Source organism: Triplophysa dalaica, chromosome 16, assembly GCF_015846415.1.
Source record: "Triplophysa dalaica isolate WHDGS20190420 chromosome 16, ASM1584641v1, whole genome shotgun sequence".
In the NCBI taxonomy this organism is placed as follows: Eukaryota; Metazoa; Chordata; class Actinopteri; order Cypriniformes; family Nemacheilidae; genus Triplophysa; species Triplophysa dalaica.
Window position 1 is genome coordinate 2,621,912 of NC_079557.1, and position 22,420 is coordinate 2,644,331.

The 22,420-nt window shown below is 38.3% G+C and overlaps 1 protein-coding gene across 4 annotated transcripts in view; it reads left to right on the forward strand.

Annotated features, from left to right (window-relative positions):
* The first annotated feature begins 16,317 nt into the window (after positions 1-16,317).
* The window catches only part of lbx2 (ladybird homeobox 2), a 28,648-nt gene continuing 22,545 nt past the window's right edge, over positions 16,318-22,420 (forward strand). For all 4 annotated transcript variants that reach the window (XM_056769909.1, XM_056769907.1, XM_056769906.1 and 1 more), the window contains exon 1: positions 16,318-16,637. The gene's annotated coding sequence lies outside the window, so the exon portion shown is untranslated. The remainder of the gene's footprint in view (positions 16,638-22,420) is intronic.

Below are 22,420 nucleotides of genomic sequence, written 5' to 3' on the forward strand. Positions count from 1 at the left end.
TGTGTGCGCATACCTCTTAAACACTTCTATGAAATGTCCTTTGAAGTCCTGCTTGCAAATGTCTCCTGGTCAATCTCCTTGTTTTATTATCCAACTCGGGTCCAATATAAAAAGGGCAAAACTAACGCTTCTGTTAGAACTGATTATTAATATAAGCGGCCTGAAACCATTCTGTCAGGTGTCATTTCCCTCACCATAGTAGGAAAAAATGTGATCTCTCACAAAGACTGGAATTTGCACATGCACTAGCAGACCTCCGTTACACTTCGATGGATCCGCATGTTTTTAACTGATGAATAAAAGTTGATGCCATTGTTACTGTTTATTGCTAAAAGTTTAAGAATGCACGTCCACAGAGAGGGGCATCGACCAATCACAACAGCCTGAGAAGGGGAAGCCAATCACGTCAGACCTGGTCTGCTTTACCAATCAGAGCGTTTCGGAAGGAGGGACTTTACATAGACCGGAAGAAATCCAGTCGTTTTGTGAGAAGAGGGACAGTGGTGAACAATAAACTTGAAATATAAAGCGTGATATGAGTCAATTATTTTTAGTTTGATTGATTTTTGTTGCCTTTATTTTAGGCAGTAATAATATTGATATTTGCTTTCTCATTACTAGTAATATCTGACGATATTTTATTAAGCAGAGCTTCTGTGTGTGGCTGTAAACGTGACTGCATCTCTTCAATATAGATGCTCAAGAAGAGGGAAAGGTTAGATGTTTATGTGACAGTGAGTCTCTGGTCCTTCAAATCACACACACACACACACTGCCATGATGCGTCAAGGGTCACTGGTTCTATTACTGAGGGTACATGAGAGGACAAAGATATGAGCCAAAGATGTTACAATTCCCCCTCTGTCTCACTCACTGTCTCGCTCTCTCACACCCTCAGGCTATGACCCCCCATCCATCCCCCGTCACTGCCATCATGGCTGTCTTCATCCTCCATTGGTGTATGTTCATATATGTGTGTGTGTGTGAGGATGCAGAGAGGCATGTTGGTCCGTCGGCTCTGCTGGTGTCCTGGGGCTCACACCAGGTGTTTGTAGTCATGCTAATGAAAGAGACGAAGGGAGAGCAGCCAAACCGAACGCGAATCATCTTTTCTTCAACATTAACATCTCTATTAAACGCAAGCCAACATCTGCTACTGCTGAACTGACACCCTGTGTTCACTAGCTCACCCTGCCGTCACGTGTGTGTGTGTTCAAGCATGTGTGTATGAGCCCCCAAAGCAAATTCTCTCTTAAAGTAAAAGGTACCAACTGTAGCCAGAGTGCAAATTAGGTTTAGGGCATTTCTGACCCCCTAATTGAGGCCTGAACCCTCCCAAAGCAAATCAAACTGAATTATTTAGAACTACATAATGCATTTGACAGATTTCCAAAGGGTTTTTAAATATTTCAGTAACCACAAGCATGTTTTCGCCTGTGAGCGCAATAGACACTTAAGGAAAGAAGTCACCTTCACTTTAAGAGGTAACCATAGCAACAGTATCCAGCTGTAGCATTTTCTGTTAGCATCAGTATAGACAAAACATATGTACAGTTAGCGTTATTCAAATACCTATCACAATCATTTTATTTTATTTTCAAGGTTTTACAATATTTAACACATTTGGAACAAAAAAAGAGAAGAAAAATCAGCTTCTACAATACTTCATTTTTCTTCTATCAATCTTTCACCTAAAATGTTATGTTAAAAAAACATTATTTGTATTTTTAACTTCATACATCAACATAATTTTTTTAAATATGTTGACATAAAAAGTTTAGTGGTTTGTTTAAAACTTATTTTAACATTTGTGTGGTGTTCGAGTGGGTTTTTCCTATCTCTAACATTTATATTTTGTCATTCAGATCATAGCTTTTCCTGTTTTGATTATTTTTGTGTTACAAATAATTAATAGCATCTTATTCATAAATGGGAATTGATAAATTACAAATATTTACCTAATGTTCTGTCTGTTGATTATAATTTGTATGAAGTAAACATCTTTATTCACAAATATTTGAAGAGTTTGTTTGCAAAAATAGATAATTCAATTTAAAAAACAAAAAATGTATTGCATTTCCAATTAATATCAATCAAACTGCAGCTGGATTTTTTTGATTAGGTCAAATTGACAAAAAAAATACAGCTAACTCAAACAATAAAACAGATAGATTAAAATAGATTTTTGAAATTTGATTTCTATTTTTGCAAATTGTTGATTTATAATTTATTCATATCTGAATAATGTCAGTCCACTAGACATTTGCCATTACCAAATGTCATGAGTTCCATGATACAAAGTTACCAACAAAATGCTTCACACAGTAAAACCGCAGTGCATGATGGGATAGACTTCCACCTTTATGATGTTCTAGTTGATAAACCGGAGATAAACAGTGTTTGCATGCGTGAGGTGTGTGTGTGAGAGAGATGTGTGTATCCCAGACTGGGACTTCATCCATCATTAGAATCAGCATGTGCTGTAATTACTGTGTCAAATAAATGAGAAGATGCCTTTGAGGAGGACGACGAATGTGTGTGTGCGCGCGTGATCGGCTCCTGATCGTCTCCTCTCCCGAGTCTCTTTCTATTGCGCTGTCATCTGTCATGCCCGCAGAAGCTGTCACCGAGAGCTGGCAGCACGGGCCAATCCCTCTGCAGCGGAGACAGCGGGATTTCACACGCGCTGAAGGTTATATATCACATCAGCCGACGGTGAGGCTATGCATTAGGGAAGACTGATGCGATTAGGTAGGGCCGCCTACTCCAAAACACAGCTGTAACCTTTTATCAGCAGAAAATATTGTCAGGGCGCACAGAGCTGGACGGAGATGCTGAGGCTGAGAGGAGATCTTCATTTTCCTTTTTTGGATTGTAGGTATGATGCTGTGGTTTAGCGTATGATGTGGATAGGTTGGGCTGGGGTGCTCATGCAAGAGACACCGGTTTGAATTTGATCAATGGCAAAAGATGACAAAATAAAAGCTTTCCTGACCTGAACATCAGGTCATCTGTTGACCTTGTTAGTGGTGCTTGCTTTGGCAATCTGGGAGGCAATAACATTGATTGGTGACTTGATAAAAGGGGAATAAATATATCAGAAGCAGGGCTCTGAGCAAGGGAACAGAATATGTAGGAGAGGATGGGCCACAATGTGGGCATTTACTAGTAAACTAAAACCAAACATCGAAGAATACAAATGGCTTATTTTTAGCTTCAGTGTTCTCAACAACGCACGTGAATCTGAGCAGATCTGAGACCTCATATGTTCACGGAGTGTATAAAAGCAGTGATGTGTTGAAGATGTGTTTCTCCTCCACTCACACGAGCAGAAATGTGAGCGATGAGCGGAGTACTCCCGGGGCCATATGGCTCAGCTGGAGGTTCCAGGAGTGCCCGGGCGAAACCGTGAGGTGGAAACGGTTTAATCGCTCGAGTGATTCGCCATGCTATCAAACAGTCGCCGAACCTGTAAAGAACCCCCCGCCGGCGCAGGTACTGCCCCAGCCTGTGTGACAGGAAAACGTGGTAAATTATTTGCCCCAGTGCCGGACGCCGTATCCCCTGTCCGGATGAGGATGTCTCGTAAAAACACTACAAAGAGCGACCCGCAAGTCAAGCGTCTGAGAATGTCACGAGCTAGATGATGTGAATTGAAACGTTATAATGAGGATCAATACATCATAGTCTGGATATAAGAGCTGTCAAATATGGAAATTCCACTTTAATAAAGGTCATAAAGTCTCAGATGTTTCTACAAAAAAATGAGAGAAAAAAAACCCAATACAAATTGGAATGGACGTGTGAAATAAATGTAAAAGTAAAATAATCTGATTTGACAAATCTGCGTTCAGTTTGAGACATTGTTGAGATCTCTTCCAAAATCAGAGACATCCTTCATCCTAGGGGCACACACACACACACAGTTCTCTCTGTCTCGTGTGGTCACATTTAGGTGAGTTACACTAACAGTTTGTGTTCTTTTAGCTGTGTTTCAGCCGCAGGTTTATTGGGAAGTGGCAGCTCTCGTGGGCTATTAAGACTGTGTAACATTTGGTGCCATATGCTGGCGGGTTGTTGAGCTGCTGTGTGGCTGAATGTTACAAACATTTTGGCAGTTAATTACCGTGGTGACATCTATAACCAAGACTGGACGACAGACGCCAAAGACAAAGAGATGAGACAAGCCCCGGTGAGACCCATAAAGATGTTAGAGAGAAGATGAAAATGGGTAAACAGAACGCAATATTTGGGGTGACAAAAATATGTAATACTCACCACATAGGCAGTAAATCATATAAACAGAAGCAGATTTTCACTTCCTTAAGGAGAGTTTGGTGTGCTTGGGTTGGAGCATTTGGTTCTTTGAATTTTTTTAACTGCTTTGGTATTGCAGTTACACTCTTGTTTTCTGTCGACTATAGTTGTAGTGTTAAATATGTCTTTGCTTTTAAATAATCTGTACTTTGTTCAGAATCGCATGGATATTTCACCCAAAACTGACAATTATTTTATCATTTCCTTACTATGTCATTCCAGACATGTGACTCTGATTCTTCTGCAGAACAGAAAAAGAATGTTGTCGAAACGTCATCAAACCCCAGAGACTTCCACTGTATAAACACCAAACCGCATTTTTCATAACATCTTCTTTTGTGTTCCACAGATGAAAGAATGAAATACGTGTTAAGAATGACGTGAGGGTTAATAAATGCTGACAGAATTTTTTTTTTGTGTGAACTATCCCTTAAATAGAACTTTAACTTCAAGGGTAAACCATTTATACTGGTTTTAGAATAGAAAAGAATAGGATAGTCATTGATGTATTACCAAATTAAAGTTCTCATTAGATATAATTCCATTTTATTCATAATTAATATAATTGTTGAAATCTGTATACTGTCTGATTATTTAACTATTACACAAAACCCAGCTTGTAATGTTTCTGGTCTCTGATGTGCTACCTGAAATTTGGTTTAAATAGCAAAATGCAATAATTATTTAGACCACAGTCGTCACTTTTTACAAATTTGATTCCATTTAAAGGAAGTTGAATATACAAAAAACGTTGGGTTGTTGTCAACCCATGGTTGGGTCAAAAATAGGTTAAATAAACTCATAAATGTTCATATTTGGCTTAAACATGAGATGAAACAACCCAGCATGGATTCATTTATACCCAACGGTTGCTTTTTTGCCTTCTAACAGGTTAAAAATAATCCATCATATTTTTGAGCTATATAACTATTCACCCATTCTGCTGTTGCTGTCTATCATCAGAACCACAGCAGATTGAGTTATAACTGTATGATGATGTGTAGACACAAATCCCAAACTGATCGTTTACGAAATATAAACCCTGTAAATCTGTACTTGCCCTCCATCTGCTATAGGAGGGTTCTGCTATTCAATTTATTCAGGTATTCTGAATTTCATCACCGCACCAATTCTACTCAGATAATTGGTTTCCACGCTTACCTTGCGAAGCTGAACTATAGGTTGATACCTCACCTGCGGTCACGCCTCAGGTTAGCTCTTTATTACGAGAGAGAAATGAAACCGCAGCTTTCATCTCTTCCTCCACTGCAAACCTCGCGTCCAGAAAGCCTGAGGGGTGTTTTTTACGCAGCCTGCGGCTGAGTGGCACGCTTCGGGTAATCGGCATGAAGGGAGAGGTAATTTAAAGATGTCTCATCGCTGACAAGAATGAAATTGTATTTTGATTTTCTCATTAGCCTAATCTCAAGTGGGCCTCGTTATTGTGTAATTTTCCGGCGTTGACACGACATCTTGTTTTTGGAGCTGACAGCCTTATGTTGTTGCTGCGGTGGGGGGGTATCAACCGTGAGCTGGGAGGACACCGATTGGCTCCCTCCCCCTGAGCCGATATGAGACGGGATGTTGTGTATCGACACCTGGGGTGTGGTTGAGGAGGGGGGGACGTGACTGGAGAGATTCGCTCGGATGCATCTTTCAATGTCACATTGCTTTTGAGATGCCATCACTTTTAGCGTGGAGTAAATTAGCTTTTCAGGGTCCTGGCGTTTCTCTCCGGGAGGTTGTCTGATCTTCAGTCGCTCTTCCCGCTCTGTCACTGGCTCTGATCAGCTTTATATCATGGGCGGGTGACCTCTATCTGTGAGCGTACGGAGCCATATCCAACTCTTTGGATGCGCTTGACTGTTTTCGCCTGACGCTAAAAATCTGCCACATTTCTTAATGGGAAGCTGTGTTGAAGCCCTTCAGGGCTAATGATGTCTTTTTCACATCATAGTGTGACTGATGTCACTCCTTACCTGAATTTTCGTAAGATTTAAGCTGGAATCTCACATCTCACAGTATCAAAAGTGAGGTCACGACCTTCTTTAAAATAGAAAAAGATGACAACAAGTTCAAGGTACCGACGTTGTCCACCAAAAATCGACACAAAGTCTAAATCTCATTTTTATTCAGTATATTTGAAAAAATAGTTTAATATTAATGTACATGTTTTAGAAATGACATGGAAAACAGACCTAAGCAGGCTTTTTAGCATTAAAGTCTATGTTTGAGTCATTATCTATAGCGTTGTTTTACCCAGCGTTCTCTCTGATGCATTTTTATTGTCTGTCACATTTTTGACAGCAGATATAAATCATCCACCCTAATATCCTGGATCCTCTCTCTGGTTTTGCTTTCCGTTTGCCAGTCTTTAGCAAGCCAAAAGTGAACAATGTGACCCCAGCTGTGCTCCTCACACCTGTTGTGCTGAATCCTGTGCTCAGGCAGGTATAACTGGCTTCTGTTCAAAGCAAAACAGAGGATGTGTTTCAACACCTAGTGAGCCACCTAGACAGATTTTTGAGGCATGACGGTTGTTCTGCTGATATAAGGCTCAGAGAAATGTCAACTGAAGATATATACTGTAGAGACTGTACATTTATTAATTTCATTCAATTGTAAAATATAAAGTATACATTTATTTATATTTATATTTATATATTTATACAGTAAATTTTTATAAGTTTTTATAAAAAACTTAAAAGCCATATCTAATTTGAAAACATATACAAAGAAAAGTAAAACTTAATAAAGACAGTGAATACTGCGATATAGGAAACATCACTGCAAAGAAATGATAAAAAAATAAGAATAACTGTTTTCTGATTTACAAATTTTTTCTGAATTTATTTCTGATTCGTACAGGATTGGATTATTTCTGATTCATGTGATTTTTTCATTTCTGATTCATGTGATTTTTTTATTTCTGATTCATGTGATTTTTTTATATCTGATTCATGGGATTTTTTTATTTCTGATTTGTGTGATTTTTTATTTCTGATTCATCTACATTACTGGTTTATTTCTGATTTCATGCTATTTTTATTTCTGATTTGTGTAAATATAGGTTTATTTTTTAATCATTAACTTTTTTCTGATTCATCTACAGTACTGGTTTATTTCTGAATCATGCATTTTTTTATTCTGATTCATCTACAGTATTGGTTTATTTTTGATTCGTGTGATATTTTATTTCTGATTCATCTACAGTACTGGTTTATTTCTGAATCATGCATTTTTTTATTCTGATTCATCTACAGTATTGGTTTATTTTTGATTCGTGTGATATTTTATTTCTGATTCATCTACAGTACTGGTTTATTTCTGAATCATGCATTTTTTTATTCTGATTCATCTACAGTATTGGTTTATTTTTTAATCATTCACTTTTTTCTGATTCATCTACAGTACTGGTTTATTTCTGAATCATGCATTTTTTTATTCTGATTCATCTACAGTATTGGTTTATTTTTAATCATTCACTTTTTTTCTGATTCATCTACAGTATTGGTTTATTTTTTTAATCATTCACTTTTTTCTGATTCATCTACAGTACTGGTTTATTTCTGAATCATGCATTTTTTTATTCTGATTCATCTACAGTATTGGTTTATTTTTTAATCATTCACTTTTTTTCTGATTCATCTACAGTATTGGTTTATTTTTTAATCATTCACTTTTTTCTGATTCATCTACAGTACTGGTTTATTTCTGAATCATGCATTTTTTTATTCTGATTCATCTACAGTATTGGTTTATTTTTTAATCATTCACTTTTTTTCTGATTCATATTCAGTATTGGTTTGTTTCAGATTCAAGTACAGTATTGATTTATTTCTGAGTAATGCTATGTTCTATTTCTGATTGGCGCATTGGTTCATTTCTGATTTACGGATTGAATAATTGATCAATCGATTTCTTTTTTGGTTGTTTCTTTTGGCATCATTGAAGATACAGTAGGCCATGTTAGAGGCATATTGAAAATGGTTTAGTAAGAGTTTGTCCACACTTGTAGAAGAATCTTCATCCAGGGTGTTAAATTGTATGCATGTGGTAGACTCTTTCGTCCAAAGAGATTTGCGTTGCAATAGTTTTTTGTTTAGTATGTGTGTTCCGTGGGAACCTTTGTGTTGCTAATGCAGTGCTTTATAAGAGCCACTGGAGCAAAAGTTATATTGTTACAGTTTAAACCTGATGCTTTGGCTTTCTTTTGTTACACTGTGTTTGTTGTCTGCATGTGATTTTCCTATGTGATAAGATCTTGGAAGTATCTTGGAAGTGTATACGAGTCTATTACATAACCGCTCAGCGTGTCTTTGTCCCACAGGAAACGTTCACTTTGAGCACTTTTAAAGTTGAGCTTATTGTGTTACGGCGACTAATAGGCTCTCTTAATTCAGAGAGGATACTCTTGAGGTTTATTAGCACCAGTCTGTATTTCGTAAAAGCCGAAGGCAAACAAAGGCTCATCAATATAACAATACTGCTAAACAAACAATGGCAGGGCTTTGATTCTCAGTCGAGGGTTTTGTAACCTTGGTTCCCACACCTCAACACCAGCAGCTACGACAGACCCATCATGACGCTGCACGCGGATGAGATTAATGCCTGTGAGTTTCTCGTATGATGACAGCTTCCTGTTTGAATAGGGATGTGTTAATTTCCCACAGTTCCTGCAGCCATCAAACTTTTCGGAGACACGTGCGCGCCCGCAGAGCTCGGTAGCGTCCATCTGGTGCCTCGTGCTCGGACCTCATTTGTCACATTGGCACATCCTGGCCTTTGATTATGACAGGTATTTATTGGTTTGCTCATTCAGAGACGGCACAGGAAAGAACAGTAGCTGTTACGATGTCTCGCTGTCTCTCTCTCTCATACAATCTTGCTTTTACAGTGTCAGAGGTTAGATGACCAGCCCTTTGTTAGCGTGACCAGTTCAACAGGCCTGTGAGCTTCTGAGAACCATTGGCGTAAGCGATTGAGACGTCTGGTAAAAATAGCCGGGAAAACCTTGGCCCTAACGTCTGTGCGGAGATGAGCGAGGTTTGTTTTGTTGCCTGAGTTTTATCATCTGTCTGGTGACAGCCATTAGCATAAGAATTAGCTTGCATTTAGGAGACAGGACAGAACATCTGCGGTGATGGGAATTAATTGAAATCTCGAACGCTCGCAGCAGCGCTAATTCGCTGCTTTACTAACTGCACGCGGTGGAAAAAAAAACACATTTCGCTATTTAGACATGTCTGTTCTTTTACGCTAATTAAGAAACAAACAAAGGGCCGATGCTGCAGGATTCTCATCTGATCGTTTCCCGTCTTCATCATGCTGTGCATTTTAAGGGCCTTCGAATGTGTTTTTGCCTTTTATTATCGGCATTCAGCTCAGCTATCCCGAATGTCAAAGGTCTCGATCCCATAATGCACAGTAAATGCCAAGCCCACTGTTCCCGAGTTCCGGTCGGGGTTGCCGTGGCGATGCAGTCTCATTTATATGGGGCTTAATGGGTATGTGGGTGTCAGCTAACGGGATCTGACTCTTACCTACATGTGCATTAGGCAGCCGCTGATCTGTGGCAGCTCTCGGTCGGGGGACGCTCGCGAGAGAGTCTGCTTTACGCCATGATATATTGCCACGTTTAACTGTGGTGATCTATCGCATGGAACTGGCAGTAACGGATGAATCGGCCGGGCTGGAAAAACTTCCTCATTTGTCTCTGTCGCGGCCGCTGAAGGAGAGGAGAGGCTAATACAGGCTGACGGCACAGAGAAGGGATATAATTATGTCTCCGTGCCTCCCCAAGTGCTCGCTGGGTACCCAGCCGTATTAGACGTAATAAAGCAGAGTTTACCGCTTTCCTCTCCAAATCCCCTTAGGAGCCACAGGAGGCAGCGCTCATAATCCCCCCGAGCTGTTCTTGTGCTCGCGGGCCGCTTCGAATAACATCTGAAGGGTCAGGAGTTGCCTTGTACCGAACCATTTTGTGAGACAAGAACATTTTGGGTATAGGCTAAAATGAATGTTTAGAGGAGTGCTCTGAACTTTATGAATAGAAATGTAAGAAATGAAAGTTAGTCACTTTCACTAAATGTGCTAATCTAAAGCATAATTACAAGGAGAATTGTGGTTAATTTTTCCGGAACTTGTTATTGACGAATCAAACACAATTCTTCACATTTTAGATGATGGGATCATTACAGGCCTTCGACATTTGAATAAGCAGAAAAACACACGTACACACAATACAAACACACTCTGGCCCTGAATATTTGAAAAATATATATAAAAAAACTTTAAATTGTTTATTTAGATTTTATAGAATGTGCACTTATTTTATTTTCTGCTTTTCACACGTATAATTAACAGTTGGTTGATTAATCAGAAAAAAACATAGAAACTTAGAAATTAAAATATACGTCAACAAACTATTTTTATCCTACTTTTGTTTTATTTGACTCCTACATGAAAAATACTGTAGTATACTTATTTATATTACCAGAGTAAAAATGAGCGTACAGCATTTACCATAGTTTATAAATTCACTATACTTATTTAATATTTTAATTTTATTGTTGATATATTTTCATTTACAACACATTATTTAGTAATTGCTATAGCATAGTATACCCCAATTTACTATATTTTCCTGTAATAACACTAAAGTACAGTATTTCCTGTTTGTTTATTTTTTTAGACAACTGGACCCTATTAAACAGAAATCACATGCTCCACAAATTTCAATTCACATAAAAAAACATTCAAGGGATTCACATTTACATAATGTACACAGATTTTGTTTCCAGTTTCTGTCAGATGGAAATGTCCCTGAGAGCCTGTAGTTGTCGGATCAGGGTCTCTTTACAGCCGTCACACATTGAGTGACGTCATACACTTTGAAGTGTCGTCTGACCACTTGTTGCACATCTCAACACTCTCTTTCGAGGCAGAGATACAGGGCCTGCTATGTCAATTTACCAACCCGACTCCTGCGTTTGGCTGCGATTCAAGGTTGCACGGGAGGAGTTGAAGTGCTCGAAGGGAAGGCTAGTATTTAGAGAGCAGGAGTTATTCATGTCACCGAGCATTTCCCAACAACTGCTGCAGACCGCAGGGGATCGCAGGCACCCCAGAACTCATCACGCGCTGCCGCAGACTGGGAGAGATTTTTCCTTCACTTCTGAAATGACTTGATGGATAAAGTCTTCCTTCGCTTCCCATCTATCTTCAGCCTCTGTGAGGCATTGAAGGCCTTATACAAACACAATTGCTTATCATGAACAGGAAAGGCCTGCTGTTTTATGAGGACCAGCTAGTGTATGATTATAGACCCACTCTCTCTCTCTCTCTCTCTCTCTCTCTCTCCCCCCTTAGAAAGAAAAATCACTATTTTAGTTTAAATTCCTGTTTTCTTACAGAAATTCCTAAAGAATTTTAGATACAGCATTAATTTTTGAGAACACCATTAAACCATTAAGTTTCATCTACGCAAACTTTCTACTGAGTTTCTCATTCTGCTCTTTCATTCAGAAACCAGAGTTTATTTAAAAATGAAGAGTTTGTTTCCAAAATGAGAACTCTTCAAATATATATGCAAACATACTTTCCAAAAAGTGTCAACCCAGAGCCAAGCTCTGCTTAAGCTTTGACCGTAACGTTACCTCTACCCCATTAATAACCTTCAAGCAAACCTGTCACCTGCACACAAGAACTGAACATTTTGAGTTAAAGGTCTTAAACAAAGCCTTTATTTCTAACCTTTTTCTGATCCATAGAACTGTACCAAAAAGATGTTAAAGGTTCTATAACGGACTTTTCCTTTATGGAATCGAGTAAGACCATTAGACACATATCTCTTTTGAGATTTTGACAATCAAGTCTCCATTTTGTGATCATACAGACTACTGTTTCCATTTTATTTTGCTTGACTCTTGGTCCACATTTCGTTCACACGGTTGTGTTTTGACACTCTTTAAATTATTTCATTTAATTCTGATTTTAATAATATTACAGATCTGTGTAAAATATTAACTTGACTTGTGGGTTGTGTTTACAATGCACTTTATAATCGGATCACACTGCAGACTCTCAAGGTCTCTATTTGCTTTCCATTTGAGGGTCTCGATTGGTTTGGTGCGTTCACACGTACTCCAGAATTCTAGTGAAGCACTTTCCGAACCCTAAAACTTAAAAAGTGTATAAACACACCTTGGAGGGACAGAAGAGGTTTCCACCTCTGTTAATGATTGTTACCTTCCCAGCTGACACAGAACTTTGGCACTTTTAGGGAGAGAAAAACACGAGATAGGAGACCAGTTGTCCCCTGAAGCGACTGAGTGTTGGTCTCTCGGCTGTGGTCTGTCAGTTTAGTCTACTGGGAGACGCAGACTAAGCTGCTGATCTGGCACGGTTTGGCATATATCCGTCCCCAGAGACACTGTTTGCGGGTATATAAATGAGTTCCCGTGATGGTGTGCGAAGGACCCGGCTGGGCTGCCCGTGAGAGCGCCTGAGGCAATTTTACGTTTTTTACCCTCTGCTGGAACACATGAACGAGTTGTGCGTCACGTTCCATAATTCATCTCTTTCTCTCTCGTTCTCTCCACTTCACCCTGCGTGGCAGATTGCCGTCTTCCCTCGTCTGACTGAATGACAGATATGAATTGGGGTTGGGGTGCTGGTAACACTTCTGATGGAGAATCCTGTGTGTAATCTGTCTTTATTACCATCCTTATGTGTTCATTAATGTGCTGTTTTATGATAAGTCCTGAATTTAAGAATGAAAATATGATGCAATTACTCACTTTTCAATAGAATGGAACATCACAAATACTGGATAGTTCATCCAAATATGAAAATTCTGTCATCATGTGACTTTCGCCTGCAGAACACAAAAGGCGATATTTTAAAGAATGATGGCAACCAAACAACACTGACCCCCATTGTGAGATAAACCTCTCTCTTTCAGGGCAGAAAGCTTTTTTCGTTTCATCTGCGATGATGTGCGCTCTCCGTGAAGGCATTCCTGGCGGCCGAGGTAACGCAGATTTACCCTCTGCACCACAAATGTGTTTAGAAAAGATATGATATACGGGGCCCAGCGTTTTATGAGCGGAGCCGTTCATTACATTCCTAAAGTAGCCGCATATCTCAGCGAATACTGGTCTCCTTCACCTCCCAACCTGACCCGTGTGTGTCCTCCCAGATCAACAGTCAATTACACTCTCTCCCTCGCTCGCTCTCTCACTTTCTCTCTCAGAGAAGAAAGGAAGGTCTTGGAGCCGGCCGCGGTGCCACCGCTCGGCTAATTAGAACCAGGGTCTGTTAAAACGAGAACTTTAGTCAAACATGCAGTAAAACCCTGAAGGCAAATCATAAACTAACCCATTTCTTTCATTCTTTCAGAGGGGACTTGGTCTGAAACCTGGGCGTTAACTTTTACGAGCACCCCTGGGGTCACCAGTAAACCCGTTAATAGAGATGAGATATGAGGACTCCCAATGGCCTCCCATTTCGTTTGCTTTTTCTGTTTTTGTGTGTTTTTTGTGTTCTGAAGGGTCAAGTGCTCGGGCTCCAGGTAAACCTGGGGCAACACAGGGTTTTTTATTTAAAGAAGTGTCACCGAAGAAAAACAGCATTCAAATGGATGGATAGATGGATGTCAGTTTTCTGCAACTTGCTTATTTTGTAAATATTTTCTAAATTGTTGAGATCAATGATCTACAACACATTTTAAACAATTAGCCATTTTCTAAAAAATACATTTTAATAGAATTGAAAAACCTGCAAAGCTAATAAAAAATGAATAGAAGATAATGAGGTTTGACCTAATAGGGAATTACCTTTTTTCAGGCCCTGGTTTGCACTTTGCCTTTTCAGGCCCTGGTTTGCACTTTGCGTTTAGATCTTTTTGATCTAAATAAACAACCCTTTTAAAAGCGTTCGCATAATCGTAATTAAATTCAGTACATAATTTGTCTCATTGCAGGTTTGTATGTACAGGCCAAACTTTGACTGGAGATGGGAATTTAAAACCGCTAACTGAGTTCCGAAAAAATCTATTAGCACAGGAATGATGATGCCGTTGAAAAACCTGACAAAACAATTTGTTAATATTATAAATGATAATGATTTTTAGGCGGTCACGTTGCCCTCGGGCAACACAAACACGCTGCGCAAGGTTTATATATCTACGTTGGCGTTGTCACAAGGGTAACGCGCTTCATATTTCAGAGCTACACTGTCTCAAGTTACTGCGTAGTCTGAGCTTTCCTACCCCTCGGACCACCCCCGATTAATCTTCCCCTCATAGCGCCTTTATAATTTGCCATTACAAAAACCATTAAAGCGTAGTCTGATTCAGGCCCCTGGAGGATACTCTAGCTGAGAGATCGAGAGGCTCCTAAAGGCCCCCGGTGGCCCTTTGCACCTCGGACGAGCCAGAGCCGAGCGGACAGGTCCTTAAAGCTGGGTGAAAAGATCAGCCAAAAGAAAACAAGCATGATTAATGAGAGAAAACGAAGGCCCTTTGCTTTCTTTCATCTGCTCTGATTCTGGTCTTCAGTGAGCTATTAACCCACAGGACAACTGTCCACCGGCGCGCTGAGAAATGAGCTCCCTGTGCTCGGTTCAGGCAAATGTTTATGCCTCACAAATGAAGGTGGAATCGGGGGGACACTGAGGAGGAATGTGGGTGGAGAGATAAACAAAAAAGCCAAAGTTGAACTGATATGATTAGTAACGGTTTAAGGGCAGCTGATCACTTACTCTCTTTTTATCTGACAAAGTGGAGCAAAATGACCTCTGATGGCTGAGACACATCGCAGATTATGTAACCCACCAAACCAGATGACTCTTGGTGAATTCAGAATGAATCGTGCGTGCGTCTCAATCAAAAAGGTTCACTCGCCGAAAATTCCTAAAATACTATAAGGATGGATGCCCACGCCACGGTACATTTTCTGAAGCCTATTGCCACAAATATGCAAAAGCCAATAAAATAGCGAAACAAGACAGAAGTTTTAAAAAAAAAATTCATTTGAATATTTAGTATTTCAACACGACCACTAGACACATATGGAACACAACTTAACCATTTTTATCATAAGTATTTAGTCAAAGTATTGCAAAAAACAACAGACTATGAAAACATGGAATACTTACATTTGCTGTCATATGGTTGTGAGAAAATGTACGCAGACCTGTTAACAATATTAAGTTTGAGCCATATTGTACCAGGCTTTTCAGTGCTGACTTGAGAGAAAGGAGCATTCTACACTTTAAAACTTTGCTGTAGTTTTTGCAGCAGGTTTGCCAGTTAATTAAATTGAATTACTACTTAATGTTCTTTCCAATTATTACTGTTTTCAATTACTTTACTCAAAATTACAACACTTAACTTTTGAGATTAAAAATGAGCAAGAAGAGACTATGACATTCGCACAGCAACACTGCAAAAAATGACATTCTTCCTAAGCATTTCTCTCTTGTTTTCTGTAAAAACATTTAAAACTTTTTAAATTACAAAACATTTACATAACAAGAAAAGTGACCCAAGATATTTAGTCTTGTTTTAAGAAAGAAAAATGTATAAACTTTAACTAGTTTATGCTTAAAACCAAATTGTACATCTACAGTAAGTTACTCGAAATTACAGCAAAGTTTTACATTGTATAGTTACCTTCATTTAATTATAAACATGACTTAATATTATCAGGAGTTGATACAGTGCTGTCCTATTTACACTTGTCACTATTGTAGTTTTGAATAAGAAGCAGGATTTTGTGCTGATATAGTGCTTAAAATCATATTTAATAAACTGGTGGTGTTGATTATTACAGGTTGAACGACGTTTTAAACCGATGTGAATTGCAGAATACACCTGTGACCGCATCACATCAGTATTACTGCGCGATCATTCTTATATTCTGAAGAACTATATCGTTTGGCGGAAGAGCATTTTTAACATTGTTATGTGTTTATCATATAAACCTCGTCAGTTATTTGTAATATCCGCTTTATATACACTCCGAATTGACGTGATTTTAAACACCCTTTATCTCCGTGGTGGGAAATCTTCGGAGATACGGATTTAATCGTCATTTTGCTGACAAAAAATGTAAAACAAGTATTAAACCCGGGCTGTAAAAATCCCGCTCCGTGTTAAGGGTCTGAATGTTGGGACGACTCGCGGCGAGTCCAGCCGCCCGCACCTGGACCGGAGTGAAACCGAATACGGGCTGAACTCTGCATGTGTGAATCTGAGGTCTGCCAGAGAAGAGAGAGAGAGAGACGCCCGAGGTCAGGAGAGTGAGAGAGGAAAGGTCAGTCACACAGACCGTCTCACACGGTAATGTGTTTCAAAGCTGTTCCCTCTGCAGGGGTAAAGCAACACTCTTTCACTTTATATCGCAAGAAATCGGAGTACTAACCCACCCGATTGAACGCCGCTTTCAAAAGGCTTGATGTGGAAATGGTCAAGGTCAAATATGATTTAACGTTAGATGTGAAGAAGAAAATTTATTATTTCAGCGTTAAAAATGGAACTCCATGATAAATGGCTCGCAAATCCCAAAAAATGGCCCTTATAAATATATCCTACAGTTGGAGAGGTGTGAAAAGTAAGTCAAGTTCATTCAATTTCTTTATGCAGTTACAGCCATTTAATCTTATCGAGGTGAATTGAAATTGTGATCTGAAGATGTCATTTGATCAGATTATGAGATATTACTCTTAGACACAAACTCGTGTTTATCTTCACTTGGCGCAATGCTAATTGATGTGCGTTATGACGTCACACTCAAGAGTGAGTCACGGTGCTGAGCTGAGTGAACTCAAACTCAAATTTACGTTTAAAATCACGTACTGTATGTGACAATTATGTTTTTAACTTATTGTGTTTTATAACTTAAATAAGAATAATAATAAAATAAAAAGTTCCTGCCATTTTATATCCGCCATGTTTTGTCGTCACGTGACCTGAACATGTTTGTTGACGTACTAACAATAACGCGAAAATGATTTACTCCGGTCTTGATAAGTTGGCTGCAGAAGTTATTTGTATTACTCACTATAATTTTTTTTAAATTGTGGCACAGCTCCTGTGGCCTTTTGGGATAGAAAAGGGTCCATCCAATCCATACTGTTAAATCTATCCTTATATATATACTATCCAGGTGTTTCCAAAACAAATTCACCATACTAATGTTTTGGACAGACATTAATTTTTTGAATACTTTTGCACAAGAAAGCTTCAGCAGCAATAACATTAACAAGCCTTTATGTGGCTACAACTTAAAGGCAGGGTGGGTGATCCTTTACAGAATTTTTTGTCATGTTGGTTGGAAATCTCTTTACATCCTGATAGCAATTATATTTGTATTATTATATGTTGTCTGTGAAAGGCATAGGATAAAAAACGTTTGCCCAATCAAAATGTTCTGGTTGAAAGTTGTGACTGCTCATGTGTACATTTTCGGCCAACGTATTGTCCATACCACTGCGCACCCTGTTCACAAAGACATCATACATCATCAGTCAATGTAGTGAGGATGGCGGACAATCAGCAACAATCATACTTTCCTGCGGAACCGACAAAAAGTAAATCTATAGAGTGAGAGTCAGTTTTTGAAAAAGCAGTGACGAAAAATTTCTGGATAATTAACAAGGAAAACTTGAATTAATATCGGTTCAGATTTTACACGATGTGGACAGACAAAGGGTCTGAAAGACAACACCATGGTTGCTCTTTTGGACAGGTGTGTACATGCTTCGAGATGAATTTAATGGATTTAGTTTGTAATTTGTTACGTGGATTTACAAAATACATTCATGTGCTTGGAGGAGGTGTGGCTTTGGACAGCGAATCGCATGGAGGGTGGGATTATAATGTCAGTGTTAGCAGGCTAAAGTTAGCACTTTTCCGAATCGAGTAGTTCTAATGTAATTTAATACAATTAATATACTATAAAATGCTAACATAAATTAATATTAATTTACATTAAAGGTGCTGTGTGTCATTATTTTGTTGCAGAGGTTGCGAATTGCAACCAACCGTTCATTCCCCCCTCCCTTTCAAAGCACTATGTCCTGTAAACCAAGAGTGGATTCAAATGTTTTCGCTACATGTCAACAACTTTCGATGCATGAAAGAAATAGCTAATTCTAAGGTAATCCAAGCATAACTTTTCATTATGTAACGTACACCTCTAGTTATGTATATTATATTGCACGTCTGTCAAAAGATCCTCTAAAAAAACAACAGACTGGTCATTTAAAAAACAAAAAAAATGTTTTATATTATAACCAAACAGACTGGAAGTAACATCGGGTCAGCGCGTGTGTCTGTCCAATGAAACCGTCTATAGCAGTGTTTCTCAACTCTGGGCTGCGAGATCCACTTTCCTGCGGAGTTTAGCCCCAACTCTGATAAAACACCTGAAGAGGCTAATCTTTGACTTCAGGAACATATGCATTAAGGGCTGCGCAGACTGTTTGGCATATCACATTAAAGTACCGCGAGAGCGATTCAAATGCGTAGCGAGTGATCTACAGTTGAATCGCTGTTGTGGTACTTAAATGCCATAAGATAATATACTTGCGCAACATTAAGTTGAATTCATCTATTCTAAAGACGCTGGTTAGCTTTTTCAGGTGTTTTATATCAGCATTGGGGCTAAACTCGGCAGGAAAATGGATCTCGCGGGCCAGAGTTGAGAACCACTCCTCTATAGTTTAGAAGTGTTTCAGGTATTTTTTCTTTGTTTCTTTACCGACAACTTGAGCATGGGAGAACACACGGGCTGCTGGGAGAGAGGAAATAATCCTTCATTAACCTTTGAACTGGAGAGAGCGTCAATTCACTAACACACACAAACACATTCCCTGCAGCGATAGATGCTGCAAACAGACCATTTACATTTTAGAAGATATCATGAAGTTTGGCAAGCAAAAGAATCACTTGCTGCAGTACATGGTTGGCAAATGTCCCATAAACCCCTTTCCACGTCAAAGACCGTTATAAATATGAACGTTGCCTTGGATTTTTAAATACACATGCATTATGATCAAATCTGTGCATGTGCATGTTTTATAAATGAGGCCCCTGAGGTGTATCTATGGACTCTATCAAAGGTTAGACTCTTAATTTTGGCCGATAAGAAACTACCCAGAACACATCAGCATCATGTCTGGAACTGCTGCTTGTGTCAATATTTTTCCTGTTATTTTCTGTCCCACAAGTTGATATAGTTTTATGTTTGCCCTCTCACAGAATCTTTAAGCATCAACTGACCCCGAACCAGATCTCTTGTGCTGACATTACACAGTGGTAGCAGTAGTTACGCGTAAGTCAGTGTTGTGTAAAAACAAACTAAATGCCAACAGAGGCGCACAGTTTTCAGTGCTGCACGAGAGCGGTTAGCAACTGCTTCAAACTCTCAACAGCTACAACCCGTATGACATTTCATCCAAATATACAGAATGTGGGAAAGAAGCCAGCCATGAGTTTTGACTCTGTTGGCACTGTTAGAGAAAAGCTTTCATCGATTTGGACCGTAGAAACCGAGCAGAACGGTCAATGTCTCGTGTTGAGGTTTTTCCTTTCTATTGGATGCTTGAAGTACATGATGGAGAGCCGTATTGATGTCTTTGGGATTTCAAATGGTTCCGTTCAGACTTTTTTGTGAATTAAATTGTACAAGAAACGATACATCTGTATCAGTGGAGACTTGTCGTATAATGATATTGAAGTGTCTTGAGTTTTTTTTAAAGCAACCGCTGGGTGCTATCCGAGATGAGGCCAAGAGAATGTATCTGTGTTTATTTATTTTTTAATATTAACTTTAATTTTTTTATAAATGCATTTATTTACTTACTATTTATTTACTAATTATTTACTATGCTTTGATATGGTTGTTTAATCTTAGATAAAATACATAAAATCAGTTTTTCATGTCAGGCTATTCTCTCAATCCACATGAAATGAACATGATGTGACAGTGAGGAATTAAGGGCATCTGTGTGTGCAGCTGAGGATAAAGAAGCTTGTCAATAATTCAAGAGTATGAAATTAAAGGGAGGATTTTTATTAAGAGCGCAGTCATTACTGCAGAACTATGTGTCTGTCATCCAATACGAGCTGTAACACGGTTAGAGACCATTCCCAAATGAAATTGGAGAAAACAAATATCTTTCTACAGAAATAAGTGACTATAGCAAGGAAATACAGAAGTGTCGGTGATTTCATGCTTTACATTCAAGTTTTGTATTTTAATTCATTAGTTTTTTTATTGACTTCTGTAGTGCCTGCTAAAGCAAACTTTTCTTATTGCTGACTCCAGGATTAAACACGTGACTCATCCTGTAATGTTTATGTGCTACGGACATGAATGATACATCAAATCATAAAGCTTCTTGAGGTGAAGAGTTGCATTTTGTAGGGAGATTTTCAGCTGGCAAATGAAATGTAAATTTAAAAAATATAGATTAAAATATTTACAGCAGTGGCCAGAGGGAATACTTGTACAGGATTTGCTTTTCATAACTAAACTTGGTTATTTAAAGGCCAAACTACAGTGCACCAGGAAATATCTGTGTGTTATTCTAATGAGGGCTGTCACGATACATCGTACATTTGTCTAGCGTTACATTGTCACGCTCTTATTCGTGTTAAACCACGTCCGCGTGTTTTGAAACAGTTGCTTTGACGCTTTCAGTGTAGATGGACATCTTCTAGTTGTGGGACGTGGCAAAACGCAACGCAACAGCGGTCCAGTCCTAAAGGCTGCGTCAGTGAATCTCTGTCCGAATCTGTCAGACAGTACACCAGTATAATGTTATCTTTTGTGCTTGAATGAACAAAACGTGCTGAAATGAAAGTGCTTTTGGATGTGTTTTGTAGCTTTAATGGGAATTCTCATGTATTTGTTTTGGAATTAATTTAACATTAATGATATATTTCCAACCTGTTAGACATGATAGCTCTCAATTATACCGTTGAATGGCTATATTTAATGTTACAAAAATAAATAAATTAAATTAAATTATTAGAGACATCAGATGCAGTTCTAATATCAGAATGTCTGCTTTCATTCATAAAATGATGCTGTTAAAGAAATCTGTTGTTTACATTCATTTGGAGATTAAATGTGAAATTATGAGAATGTAAAAGTTTATTTAACAAACATTAATGTTATGTGTGATTAATAGCGATGACATTTGTCATAAATGTTAAACAAAGATGTATTGTTTTAATTCCTGTCATGTCAACATAAAAAATAATTTGCGATAAAAATCTGTTTTATTTCTAAGTGGCTTAGACTTATTTTGTTTTTAAGTGATGTACTAAAGGTTTAAAACATATTGAAAGTACAGTTGAATGTACATCAGAATTGTTCATGTTTTGGAAATAAATGTTATTTCAAAGAGAAAGGTTTAAATAGTTATTTTGAAATAAATCTGCTATGTTGTTTAAACATTTTGTTGACAATATCATTAAACTATTGTATCATGAACCCAGTTCATCACGTTTTGCATCACGTTAGTCCAAAACTGAGCTTTCTTTTCAAAAATGTGTGTATATATGTGGGTATATATATATATATATATATATATATATATATATATATATAATCATTCTTTCTAATTTCTTTAGTAATTTATTTTAGGGTGAACATCACTTTTGGCCAATGCTGTACTTTGAGAAAGGGACTTAAAATATAAATATAAAAAAGTCCTTAATTACTATTCTTGTCATTTAAAAAAAGTTGTTTTAGCAATAAACAATGTAATCAATACCTATAAATTAGAGTTAATTAAAACAACATGTAGTGACATGACAGCATGTATACAGCATACGCCGTTGAGTCAGCGATCATGCAACTGTTGGATATGTTTTGATTTTTCATCTTTCATTTCTTTCTGTTAGTGTTTGCGTTTTTCCCTCGTAAATCGTGAACTCTAATCAGTACGTCAAGCTGTACGTGAGTGTGTGTGAAGCGTTGTGTCATCACCGTGTGCGTGTGCGTGTATGAAACGTGTCCGTTTGCAGTCTCTACATCACCAGAAGAAAGGCAGGAGTTGCTACCAGATGGTTAAACAAACACAT